Here is a 10,000-nt window from a genome sequence, read left to right as displayed (position 1 = left end):
GAAAGTTTAAGAAATGTACAACTGTCGGTTCAGCTCTCTGGTGCTCCCTGCTGGCAGTATCACTATATTGTCCTCATGTTTCACAAAAATAGTTTTGAGAGACGTTGTCAGTTTTTGTATGTTGCTTAAATCCTCCAAAGCGGTTGGCAGTAAACATCAGGTCACGGTACGCCACGGTACGCCACGGAGTCAATGAGCTCGAGTTGAAAAAGAAAAAGCTTACAGCACCTGGTATTCCCAGGCGATCTCCCATCCAAGTACTAACCAGGCCCGACCCTGCTAAGCTTCCCAGATCAGACGAGATCGGGCGTGTTCAGGGTGGTATGGCCGTAAGCAATTAGTGCAGGCGCAAAACCAGGTTTTATACAGTAGCACATAAGGAGTGAGAAAGCTGCTGAGGCTCGACATTACACTTTTACAAAAACAATCATTAGTTAGATATAAACGGCAGTAATTGATTCAGTAGGACTCCTTATCCATGTAAACGATCATTGTGACATCTGAATTCATTAATTATCTGAAATACACTGCGTGTGCGTGTGATGTTAAATGTTTGAACCAAGGTTAACGGTTAAAGTGTCAGAGAATGGGTGGTGATTTGTTGACGTCCTCCCATGATCGGAAGTGAGCGTGCGTGTTTGTGTTGGTGAAAGTTTAAGAAATGTACAACTGTCGGTTCAGCTCTCTGGTGCTCACTGCTGGCAGTATCACTATACTGTCCTCATGTTTCACAAAAATAGTTTTGAGAGACGTTGTCAGTTTTTGTATGTTGCTTAAATCCTCCAAAGCGGTTGGCAGTAAACATCAGGTCACGGTACGCCACGGTAAGCCACGGAGTCAATGAGCTCGAGTTGAAAAAGAAAAAGCTTACAGCACCTGGTATTCCCAGGCGGTCTCCCATCCAAGTGCTAACCAGGCCCGACCCAGCTTAGCTTCCGAGATCAGACGAGATCGGGCGTGTTCAGGGTGGTATGGCCGTAAGCAATTAGTGCAGGCGCAAAACCAGGTTTTATACAGTAGCACATAAGGAGTGTGAAAGCTGCTGAGGCTCGACGTTACACTTTTACAAAAACAATCATTAGTTAGATATAAACGGCAGTAATTGATTCAGTAGGACTCCTTATCCATGTAAACGATCATTGTGACATCTGAATTCATTAATTATCTGAAATACACTGCGTGTGCGTGTGATGTTAAATGTTTGAACCAAGGTTAACGGTTAAAGTGTCAGAGAATGGGTGGTGATTTTTTGACGTCCTCCCATGATCTGAAGTGAGCGTGCGTGTTTGTGTTGGTGAAAGTTTAAGAAATGTACAACTGTCGTTCCAGCTCTCTGGTGCTCCCTGCTGGCAGTATCACTATACTGTCCTCATGTTTCACAAAAATAGTTTTGAGAGACGTTGTCAGTTTTTGTATGTTGCTTAAATCCTCCAAAGCGGTTGGCAGTAAACATCAGGTCACGGTACGCCACGGTAGGCCACGGAGGCAATGAGCTCGAGTTGAAAAAGAAAAAGCTTACAGCACCGGGTATTCCCAGGCGGTCTCCCATCCAAGCACTAACCAGGCCCGACCCTGCTTAGCTTCCGAGATCAGACGAGATCGGGCGTGTTCAGGGTGGTATGGCCGTAAGCAATTAATGTAGGCGCAAAACCAGGTTTTATACAGTAGCACATAAGGAGTGAGAAAGCTGCTGAGGCTCGACATTACACTTTTACAAAAACAATCATTAGTTAGATATAAACGGCAGTAATTGATTCAGTAGGACTCCTTATCCATGTAAACGATCATTGTGACATCTGAATTCATTAATTATCTGAAATACACTGCGTGTGCGTGTGATGTTAAATGTTTGAACCAAGGTTAACGGTTAAAGTGTCAGAGAATGGGTGGTGATTTTTTGACGTCCTCCCATGAGCTGAAGTGAGCGTGCGTGTTTGTGTTGGTGAAAGTTTAAGAAATGTACAACTGTCGGTTCAGCTCTCTGGTGCTCCCTGCTGGCAGTATCACTATATTGTCCTCATGTTTCACAAAAATAGTTTTGAGAGACGTTGTCAGTTTTTGTATGTTGCTTAAATCCTCCAAAGCGGTTGGCAGTAAACATCAGGTCACGGTACGCCACGGTAGGCCACGGAGTCAATGAGCTCGAGTTGAAAAAGAAAATGCTTACAGCACCTGGTATTCCCAGGCGGTCTCCCTTCCAAGTACTAACCAGGCCCGACCCTGCTTAGCTTCCGAGATCAGACGAGATCGGGCGTGTTCAGGGTGGTATGGCCGTAAGCAATTAGTGCAGGCGCAAAACCAGGTTTTATACAGTAGCACATAAGGAGTGAGAAAGCTGCTGAGGCTTGACGTTACACTTTTACAAAAACAATCATTAGTTAGATATAAACGGCAGTAATTGATTCAGTAGGACTCCTTATCCATGTAAACGATCATTGTGACATCTGAATTCATTAATTATCTGAAATACACTGCGCGTGCGTGTGATGTTAAATGTTTGAACCAAGGTTAACGGTTAAAGTGTCAGAGAATGGGTGGTGATTTTTTGACGTCCTCCCATGATCTGAAGTGAGCGTGCGTGTTTGTGTTGGTGAAAGTTTAAGAAATATACAACTGTCGTTTCAGCTCTCTGGTGCTCCCTGCTGGCAGTATCACTATACTGTCCTCATGTTTCACAAAAATAGTTTTGAGAGTGGTTGTCAGTTTTTGTATGTTGCTTAAATCCTCCAAAGCGGTTGGCAGTAAACATCAGGTCACGGTACGCCACGGTAGGCCACGGAGGCAATGAGCTCGAGTTGAAAAAGAAAAAGCTTACAGCACCTGGTATTCCCAGGAGGTCTCCCATCCAAGTACTAACCAGGCCCGACCCTGCTTAGCTTCCGAGATCAGACGAGATCGGGCGTGTTCAGGGTGGTATGGCCGTAAGCAATTAGTGTCGGCGCAAAACCAGGTTTTATACAGTAGCACATAATGAGTGAGAAAGCTGCTGAGGCTTGACGTTACACTTTACAAAAACAATCATTAGTTAGATATAAACGGCAGTAATTGATTCAGTAGGACTCCTTATCCATGTAAACGATCATTGTGACATCTGAATTCATTAATTATCTGAAATACACTGCGTGTGCGTGTGATGTTAAATGTTTGAACCAAGGTTAACGGTTAAAGTGTCAGAGAATGGGTGGTGATTTGTTGACGTCCTCCCATGATCTGAAGTGAGCGTGCGTGTTTGTGTTGGTGAAAGTTTAAGAAATGTACAACTGTCGTTTCAGCTCTCTGGTGCTCCCTGCTTGCAGTATCACTATACTGTCCTCATGTTTCACAAAAATAGTTTTGAGAGTGGTTGTCAGTTTTTGTATGTTGCTTAAATCCTCCAAAGCGGTTGGCAGTAAACATCAGGTCACGGTACGCCACGGTAGGCCACGGAGTCAATGAGCTCGAGTTGAAAAAGAAAATGCTTACAGCACCTGGTATTCCCAGGCGGTCTCCCTTCCAAGTACTAACCAGGCCCGACCCTGCTTAGCTTCCGAGATCAGACGAGATCGGGCGTGTTCAGGGTGGTATGGCCGTAAGCAATTAGTGTAGGCGCAAAACCAGGTTTTATACAGTAGCACATAATGAGTGAGAAAGCTGCTGAGGCTTGACGTTACACTTTTACAAAAACAATCATTAGTTAGATATAAACGGCAGTAATTGATTCAGTAGGACTCCTTATCCATGTAAACGATCATTGTGACATCTGAATTCATTAATTATCTGAAATACACTGCGTGTGCGTGTGATGTTAAATGTTTGAACCAAGGTTAACGGTTAAAGTGTCAGAGAATGGGTGGTGATTTTTTGACGTCCTCCCATGATCTGAAGTGAGCGTGCGTGTTTGTGTTGGTGAAAGTTTAAGAAATGTACAACTGTCGTTTCAGCTCTCTGGTGCTCCCTGCTGGCAGTATCACTATACTGTCCTCATGTTTCACAAAAATAGTTTTGAGAGTGGTTGTCAGTTTTTGTATGTTGCTTAAATCCTCCAAAGCGGTTGGCAGTAAACATCAGGTCACGGTACGCCACGGTAGGCCACGGAGTCAATGAGCTCGAGTTGAAAAAGAAAAAGCTTACAGCACCTGGTATTCCCAGGCGGTCTCCCATCCAAGTACTAACCAGGCCCGACCCTGCTTAGCTTCCGAGAACAGACGAGATTGGGCGTGTTCAGGGTGGTATGGCCGTAAGCAATTAGTGCAGGCGCAAAACCAGGTTTTATACAGTAGCACATAAGGAGTGTGAAAGCTGCTGAGGCTCGACGTTACACTTTTACAAAAACAATCATTAGTTAGATATAAACGGCAGTAATTGATTCAGTAGGACTCCTTATCCATGTAAACGATCATTGTGACATCTGAATTCATTAATTATCTGAAATACACTGCGTGTGCGTGTGATGTTAAATGTTTGAGCCAAGGTTAACGGTTAAAGTGTCAGAGAATGGGTGGTGATTTTTTGACGTCCTCCCATGATCTGAAGTGAGCGTGCGTGTTTGTGTTGGTGAAAGTTTAAGAAATGTACAACTGTCGTTTCAGCTCTCTGGTGCTCCCTGCTGGCAGTATCACTATACTGTCCTCATGTTTCACAAAAATAGTTTTGAGAGTGGTTGTCAGTTTTTGTATGTTGCTTAAATCCTCCAAAGCGGTTGGCAGTAAACATCAGGTCACGGTACGCCACGGTAGGCCACGGAGGCAATGAGCTCGAGTTGAAAAAGAAAAAGCTTACAGCACCTGGTATTCCCAGGAGGTCTCCCATCCAAGTACTAACCAGGCCCGACCCTGCTTAGCTTCCGAGATCAGACGAGATCGGGCGTGTTCAGGGTGGTATGGCCGTAAGCAATTAGTGTAGGCGCAAAACCAGGTTTTATACAGTAGCACATAATGAGTGAGAAAGCTGCTGAGGCTTGACGTTACACTTTTACAAAAACAATCATTAGTTAGATATAAACGGCAGTAATTGATTCAGTAGGACTCCTTATCCATGTAAACGATCATTGTGACATCTGAATTCATTAATTATCTGAAATACACTGCGTGTGCGTGTGATGTTAAATGTTTGAACCAAGGTTAACGGTTAAAGTGTCAGTGAATGGGTGGTGATTTGTTGACGTCCTCCCATGATCTGAAGTGAGCGTGCGTGTTTGTGTTGGTGAAAGTTTAAGAAATGTACAACTGTCGTTTCAGCTCTCTGGTGCTCCCTGCTGGCAGTATCACTATACTGTCCTCATGTTTCACAAAAATAGTTTTGAGAGACGTTTTCAGTTTTTGTATGTTGCTTAAATCCTCCAAAGCGGTTGGCAGTAAACATCAGGTCACGGTACGCCACGGTAGGCCACGGAGTCAATGAGCTCGAGTTGAAAAAGAAAATGCTTACAGCACCTGGTATTCCCAGGCGGTCTCCCTTCCAAGTACTACCCAGGCCCGACCCTGCTTAGCTTCCGAGATCAGACGAGATCGGGCGTGTTCAGGGTGGTATGGCCGTAAGCAATTAGTGTCGGCGCAAAACCAGGTTTTATACAGTAGCACATAATGAGTGAGAAAGCTGCTGAGGCTTGACGTTACACTTTTACAAAAACAATCATTAGTTAGATATAAACGGCAGTAATTGATTCAGTAGGACTCCTTATCCATGTAAACGATCATTGTGACATCAGAATTCATTAATTATCTGAAATACACTGCGTGTGCGTGTGATGTTAAATGTTTGAACCAAGGTTAACGGTTAAAGTGTCAGTGAATGGGTGGTGATTTGTTGACGTCCTCCCATGATCTGAAGTGAGCGTGCGTGTTTGTGTTGGTGAAAGTTTAAGAAATGTACAACTGTCGTTTCAGCTCTCTGGTGCTCCCTGCTGGCAGTATCACTATACTGTCCTCATGTTTCACAAAAATAGTTTTGAGAGACGTTGTCAGTTTTTGTATGTTGCTTAAATCCTCCAAAGCGGTTGGCAGTAAACATCAGGTCACGGTACGCCACGGTAGGCCACGGAGGCAATGAGCTCGAGTTGAAAAAGAAAAAGCTTACAGCACCTGGTATTCCCAGGCGGTCTCCCATCCAAGTACTAACCAGGCCCGACCCTGCTTAGCTTCCGAAATCAGATGAGATCGGGCGTGTTCAGGGTGGTATGGCCGTAAGCAATTAGTACATGCGCAAAACCAGGTTTTATACAGTAGCAGATAAGGAGTGAGAAAGCTGCTGAGGCTTGACGTTACACTTTTACAAAAACAATCATTAGTTAGATATAAACGGCAGTAATTGATTCAGTAGGACTCCTTATCCATGTAAACGATCATTGTGACATCAGAATTCATTAATTATCTGAAATACACTGCGTGTGCGTGTGATGTTAAATGTTTGAACCAAGGTTAACGGTTAAAGTGTCAGAGAATGGGTGGTGATTTTTTGACGTCCTCCCATGATCTGAAGTGAGCGTGCGTGTTTGTGTTGGTGAAAGTTTAAGAAATGTACAACTGTCGGTTCAGCTCTCTGGTGCTCCCTGCTGGCAGTATCACTATACTGTCCTCATGTTTCACAAAAATAGTTTTGAGAGACGTTGTCAGTTTTTGTATGTTGCTTAAATCCTCCAAAGCGGTTGGCAGTAAACATCAGGTCACGGTACGCCACGGTAGGCCACGGAGTCAATGAGCTCGAGTTGAAAAAGAAAAAGCTTACAGCACCTGGTATTCCCAGGCGGTCTCCCATCCAAGTACTAACCAGGCCCGACCCTGCTTAGCTTCCGAGAATCAGACGAGATCGGGCGTGTTCAGGGTGGTATGGCCGTAAGCAATTAGTGCAGGCGCAAAACCAGGTTTTATACAGTAGCACATAAGGAGTGTGAAAGCTGCTGAGGCTCGACGTTACACTTTTACAAAAACAATCATTAGTTAGATATAAACGGCAGTAATTGATTCAGTAGGACTCCTTATCCATGTAAACGATCATTGTGACATCTGAATTCATTAATTATCTGAAATACACTGCGTGTGCGTGTGATGTTAAATGTTTGAGCCAAGGTTAACGGTTAAAGTGTCAGAGAATGGGTGGTGATTTTTTGACGTCCTCCCATGATCTGAAGTGAGCGTGCGTGTTTGTGTTGGTGAAAGTTTAAGAAATGTACAACTGTCGTTTCAGCTCTCTGGTGCTCCCTGCTGGCAGTATCACTATACTGTCCTCATGTTTCACAAAAATAGTTTTGAGAGTGGTTGTCAGTTTTTGTATGTTGCTTAAATCCTCCAAAGCGGTTGGCAGTAAACATCAGGTCACGGTACGCCACGGTAGGCCACGGAGGCAATGAGCTCGAGTTGAAAAAGAAAAAGCTTACAGCACCTGGTATTCCCAGGAGGTCTCCCATCCAAGTACTAACCAGGCCCGACCCTGCTTAGCTTCCGAGATCAGACGAGATCGGGCGTGTTCAGGGTGGTATGGCCGTAAGCAATTAGTGTAGGCGCAAAACCAGGTTTTATACAGTAGCACATAATGAGTGAGAAAGCTGCTGAGGCTTGACGTTACACTTTTACAAAAACAATCATTAGTTAGATATAAACGGCAGTAATTGATTCAGTAGGACTCCTTATCCATGTAAACGATCATTGTGACATCTGAATTCATTAATTATCTGAAATACACTGCGTGTGCGTGTGATGTTAAATGTTTGAACCAAGGTTAACGGTTAAAGTGTCAGATGAATGGGTGGTTATTTGTTGACGTCCTCCCATGATCTGAAGTGAGCGTGCGTGTTTGTGTTGGTGAAAGTTTAAGAAATGTACAACTGTCGTTTCAGCTCTCTGGTGCTCCCTGCTGGCAGTATCACTATACTGTCCTCATGTTTCACAAAAATAGTTTTGAGAGACGTTGTCAGTTTTTGTATGTTGCTTAAATCCTCCAAAGCGGTTGGCAGTAAACATCAGGTCACGGTACGCCACGGTAGGCCACGGAGGCAATGAGCTCGAGTTGAAAAAGAAAAAGCTTACAGCACCGGGTATTCCCAGGCGGTCTCCCATCCAAGTACTAACCAGGCCCGACCCTGCTTAGCTTCCGAAATCAGATGAGATCGGGCGTGTTCAGGGTGGTATGGCCGTAAGCAATTAGTACAGGCGCAAACCAGGTTTTATACAGTAGCAGATAAGGAGTGAGAAAGCTGCTGAGGCTTGACGTTACACTTTTACAAAAACAATCATTAGTTAGATATAAACGGCAGTAATTGATTCAGTAGGACTCCTTATCCATGTAACGATCATTGTGACATCATGAATTCATTAATTATCTGAAATACACTGCGTGTGCGTGTGATGTTAAATGTTTGAACCAAGGTTAACGGTTAAAGTGTCAGAGAATGGGTGGTGATTTTTTGACGTCCTCCCATGATCTGAAGTGAGCGTGCGTGTTTGTGTTGGTGAAAGTTTAAGAAATGTACAACTGTCGGTTCAGCTCTCTGGTGCTCCCTGCTGGCAGTATCACTATACTGTCCTCATGTTTCACAAAATAGTTTTGAGAGACGTTGTCAGTTTTTGTATGTTGCTTAAATCCTCCAAAGCGGTTGGCAGTAAACATCAGGTCACGGTACGCCACGGTAGGCCACGGAGTCAATGAGCTCGAGTTGAAAAAGAAAAAGCTTACAGCACCTGGTATTCCCAGGCGGTCTCCCATCCAAGTACTAACCAGGCCCGACCCTGCTTAGCTTCCGAGAACAGACGAGATCGGGCGTGTTCAGGGTGGTATGGCCGTAAGCAATTAGTGCAGGCGCAAAACCAGGTTTTATACAGTAGCACATAAGGAGTGTGAAAGCTGCTGAGGCTCGACGTTACACTTTTACAAAAACAATCATTAGTTAGATATAAACGGCAGTAATTGATTCAGTAGGACTCCTTATCCATGTAAACGATCATTGTGACATCTGAATTCATTAATTATCTGAAATACACTGCGTGTGCGTGTGATGTTAAATGTTTGAGCCAAGGTTAACGGTTAAAGTGTCAGAGAATGGGTGGTGATTTTTTGACGTCCTCCCATGATCTGAAGTGAGCGTGCGTGTTTGTGTTGGTGAAAGTTTAAGAAATGTACAACTGTCGTTTCAGCTCTCTGGTGCTCCCTGCTGGCAGTATCACTATACTGTCCTCATGTTTCACAAAATAGTTTTGAGAGACGTTGTCAGTTTTTGTATGTTGCTTAAATCCTCCAAAGCGGTTGGCAGTAAACATCAGGTCACGGTACGCCACGGTAGGCCACGGAGGCAATGAGCTCGAGTTGAAAAAGAAAAAGCTTACAGCACCTGGTATTCCCAGGACGGTCTCCCATCCAAGTACTAACCAGGCCCGACCCTGCTTAGCTTCCGAGATCAGACGAGATCAGGCGTGTTCAGGGTGGAATGGCCGTAAGCAATTAGTGCAGGCGCAAAACCAGGTTTTATACAGTAGCACATAAGGAGTGAGAAAGCTGCTGAGGCTCGACATTACACTTTTACAAAAACAATCATTAGTTAGATATAAACGGCAGTAATTGATTCAGTAGGACTCCTTATCCATGTAAACGATCATTGTGACATCTGAATTCATTAATTATCTGAAATACACTGCGTGTGCGTGTGATGTTAAATGTTTGAACCAAGGTTAACGGTTAAAGTGTCAGAGAATGGGTGGTGATTTTTTGACGTCCTCCCATGATCTGAAGTGAGCGTGCGTGTTTGTGTTGGTGAAAGTTTAAGAAATGTACAACTGTCGGTTCAGCTCTCTGGTGCTCCCTGCTGGCAGTATCACTATATTGTCCTCATGTTTCACAAAAATAGTTTGAGAGACGTTGTCAGTTTTTGTATGTTGCTTAAATCCTCCAAAGCGGTTGGCAGTAAACATCAGGTCACGGTACGCCACGGTAGGCCACGGAGTCAATGAGCTCGAGTTGAAAAAGAAAAAGCTTACAGCACCTGGTATTCCCAGGCGGTCTCCCTTCCAAGTACTAACCAGGCCCGACCCCTGCT

At 44.2% G+C, this 10,000-nt stretch overlaps 15 non-coding genes across 15 annotated transcripts; all 15 read right to left on the bottom strand.

The window, feature by feature from the left end:
* Window positions 1-216: 216 nt before the first annotated feature.
* LOC130395622 (5S ribosomal RNA) lies at window positions 217-335 on the bottom strand. Its single transcript, XR_008898660.1, has one exon. It is a non-coding gene; the product is annotated as a 5S ribosomal RNA (ribosomal RNA).
* A 529-nt stretch (window positions 336-864) lies between these two features.
* LOC130394568 (5S ribosomal RNA) lies at window positions 865-983 on the bottom strand. The gene has a single exon (XR_008897714.1). It is a non-coding gene; the product is annotated as a 5S ribosomal RNA (ribosomal RNA).
* Window positions 984-1,512: 529 nt separating this feature from the next.
* Window positions 1,513-1,631, bottom strand: LOC130400861 (5S ribosomal RNA). The gene has a single exon (XR_008903331.1). It is a non-coding gene; the product is annotated as a 5S ribosomal RNA (ribosomal RNA).
* A 529-nt stretch (window positions 1,632-2,160) lies between these two features.
* On the bottom strand, window positions 2,161-2,279 carry LOC130400310 (5S ribosomal RNA). The gene has a single exon (XR_008902786.1). It is a non-coding gene; the product is annotated as a 5S ribosomal RNA (ribosomal RNA).
* Window positions 2,280-2,808: 529 nt separating this feature from the next.
* Window positions 2,809-2,927, bottom strand: LOC130396446 (5S ribosomal RNA). Its single transcript, XR_008899084.1, has one exon. It is a non-coding gene; the product is annotated as a 5S ribosomal RNA (ribosomal RNA).
* Window positions 2,928-3,455: 528 nt separating this feature from the next.
* LOC130400309 (5S ribosomal RNA) lies at window positions 3,456-3,574 on the bottom strand. Its single transcript, XR_008902785.1, has one exon. It is a non-coding gene; the product is annotated as a 5S ribosomal RNA (ribosomal RNA).
* A 529-nt stretch (window positions 3,575-4,103) lies between these two features.
* Window positions 4,104-4,222, bottom strand: LOC130394525 (5S ribosomal RNA). The gene has a single exon (XR_008897675.1). It is a non-coding gene; the product is annotated as a 5S ribosomal RNA (ribosomal RNA).
* A 529-nt stretch (window positions 4,223-4,751) lies between these two features.
* LOC130396434 (5S ribosomal RNA) lies at window positions 4,752-4,870 on the bottom strand. The gene has a single exon (XR_008899073.1). It is a non-coding gene; the product is annotated as a 5S ribosomal RNA (ribosomal RNA).
* Window positions 4,871-5,399: 529 nt separating this feature from the next.
* Window positions 5,400-5,518, bottom strand: LOC130400064 (5S ribosomal RNA). Its single transcript, XR_008902548.1, has one exon. It is a non-coding gene; the product is annotated as a 5S ribosomal RNA (ribosomal RNA).
* A 529-nt stretch (window positions 5,519-6,047) lies between these two features.
* On the bottom strand, window positions 6,048-6,166 carry LOC130399912 (5S ribosomal RNA). Its single transcript, XR_008902405.1, has one exon. It is a non-coding gene; the product is annotated as a 5S ribosomal RNA (ribosomal RNA).
* A 529-nt stretch (window positions 6,167-6,695) lies between these two features.
* Window positions 6,696-6,815, bottom strand: LOC130401062 (5S ribosomal RNA). The gene has a single exon (XR_008903524.1). It is a non-coding gene; the product is annotated as a 5S ribosomal RNA (ribosomal RNA).
* Window positions 6,816-7,344: 529 nt separating this feature from the next.
* LOC130396422 (5S ribosomal RNA) lies at window positions 7,345-7,463 on the bottom strand. Its single transcript, XR_008899062.1, has one exon. It is a non-coding gene; the product is annotated as a 5S ribosomal RNA (ribosomal RNA).
* Window positions 7,464-7,993: 530 nt separating this feature from the next.
* On the bottom strand, window positions 7,994-8,112 carry LOC130400206 (5S ribosomal RNA). Its single transcript, XR_008902682.1, has one exon. It is a non-coding gene; the product is annotated as a 5S ribosomal RNA (ribosomal RNA).
* A 527-nt stretch (window positions 8,113-8,639) lies between these two features.
* LOC130400299 (5S ribosomal RNA) lies at window positions 8,640-8,758 on the bottom strand. Its single transcript, XR_008902773.1, has one exon. It is a non-coding gene; the product is annotated as a 5S ribosomal RNA (ribosomal RNA).
* A 528-nt stretch (window positions 8,759-9,286) lies between these two features.
* Window positions 9,287-9,406, bottom strand: LOC130394880 (5S ribosomal RNA). Its single transcript, XR_008897996.1, has one exon. It is a non-coding gene; the product is annotated as a 5S ribosomal RNA (ribosomal RNA).
* Between the last annotated feature and the right edge of the window lie 594 nt (window positions 9,407-10,000).

This window comes from Gadus chalcogrammus, chromosome 12 (assembly GCF_026213295.1).
Source record: "Gadus chalcogrammus isolate NIFS_2021 chromosome 12, NIFS_Gcha_1.0, whole genome shotgun sequence".
In the NCBI taxonomy this organism is placed as follows: Eukaryota; Metazoa; Chordata; class Actinopteri; order Gadiformes; family Gadidae; genus Gadus; species Gadus chalcogrammus.
Note: the sequence above shows the minus strand (reverse complement) of the source record. Positions and strands in the feature narration are given on the sequence as shown.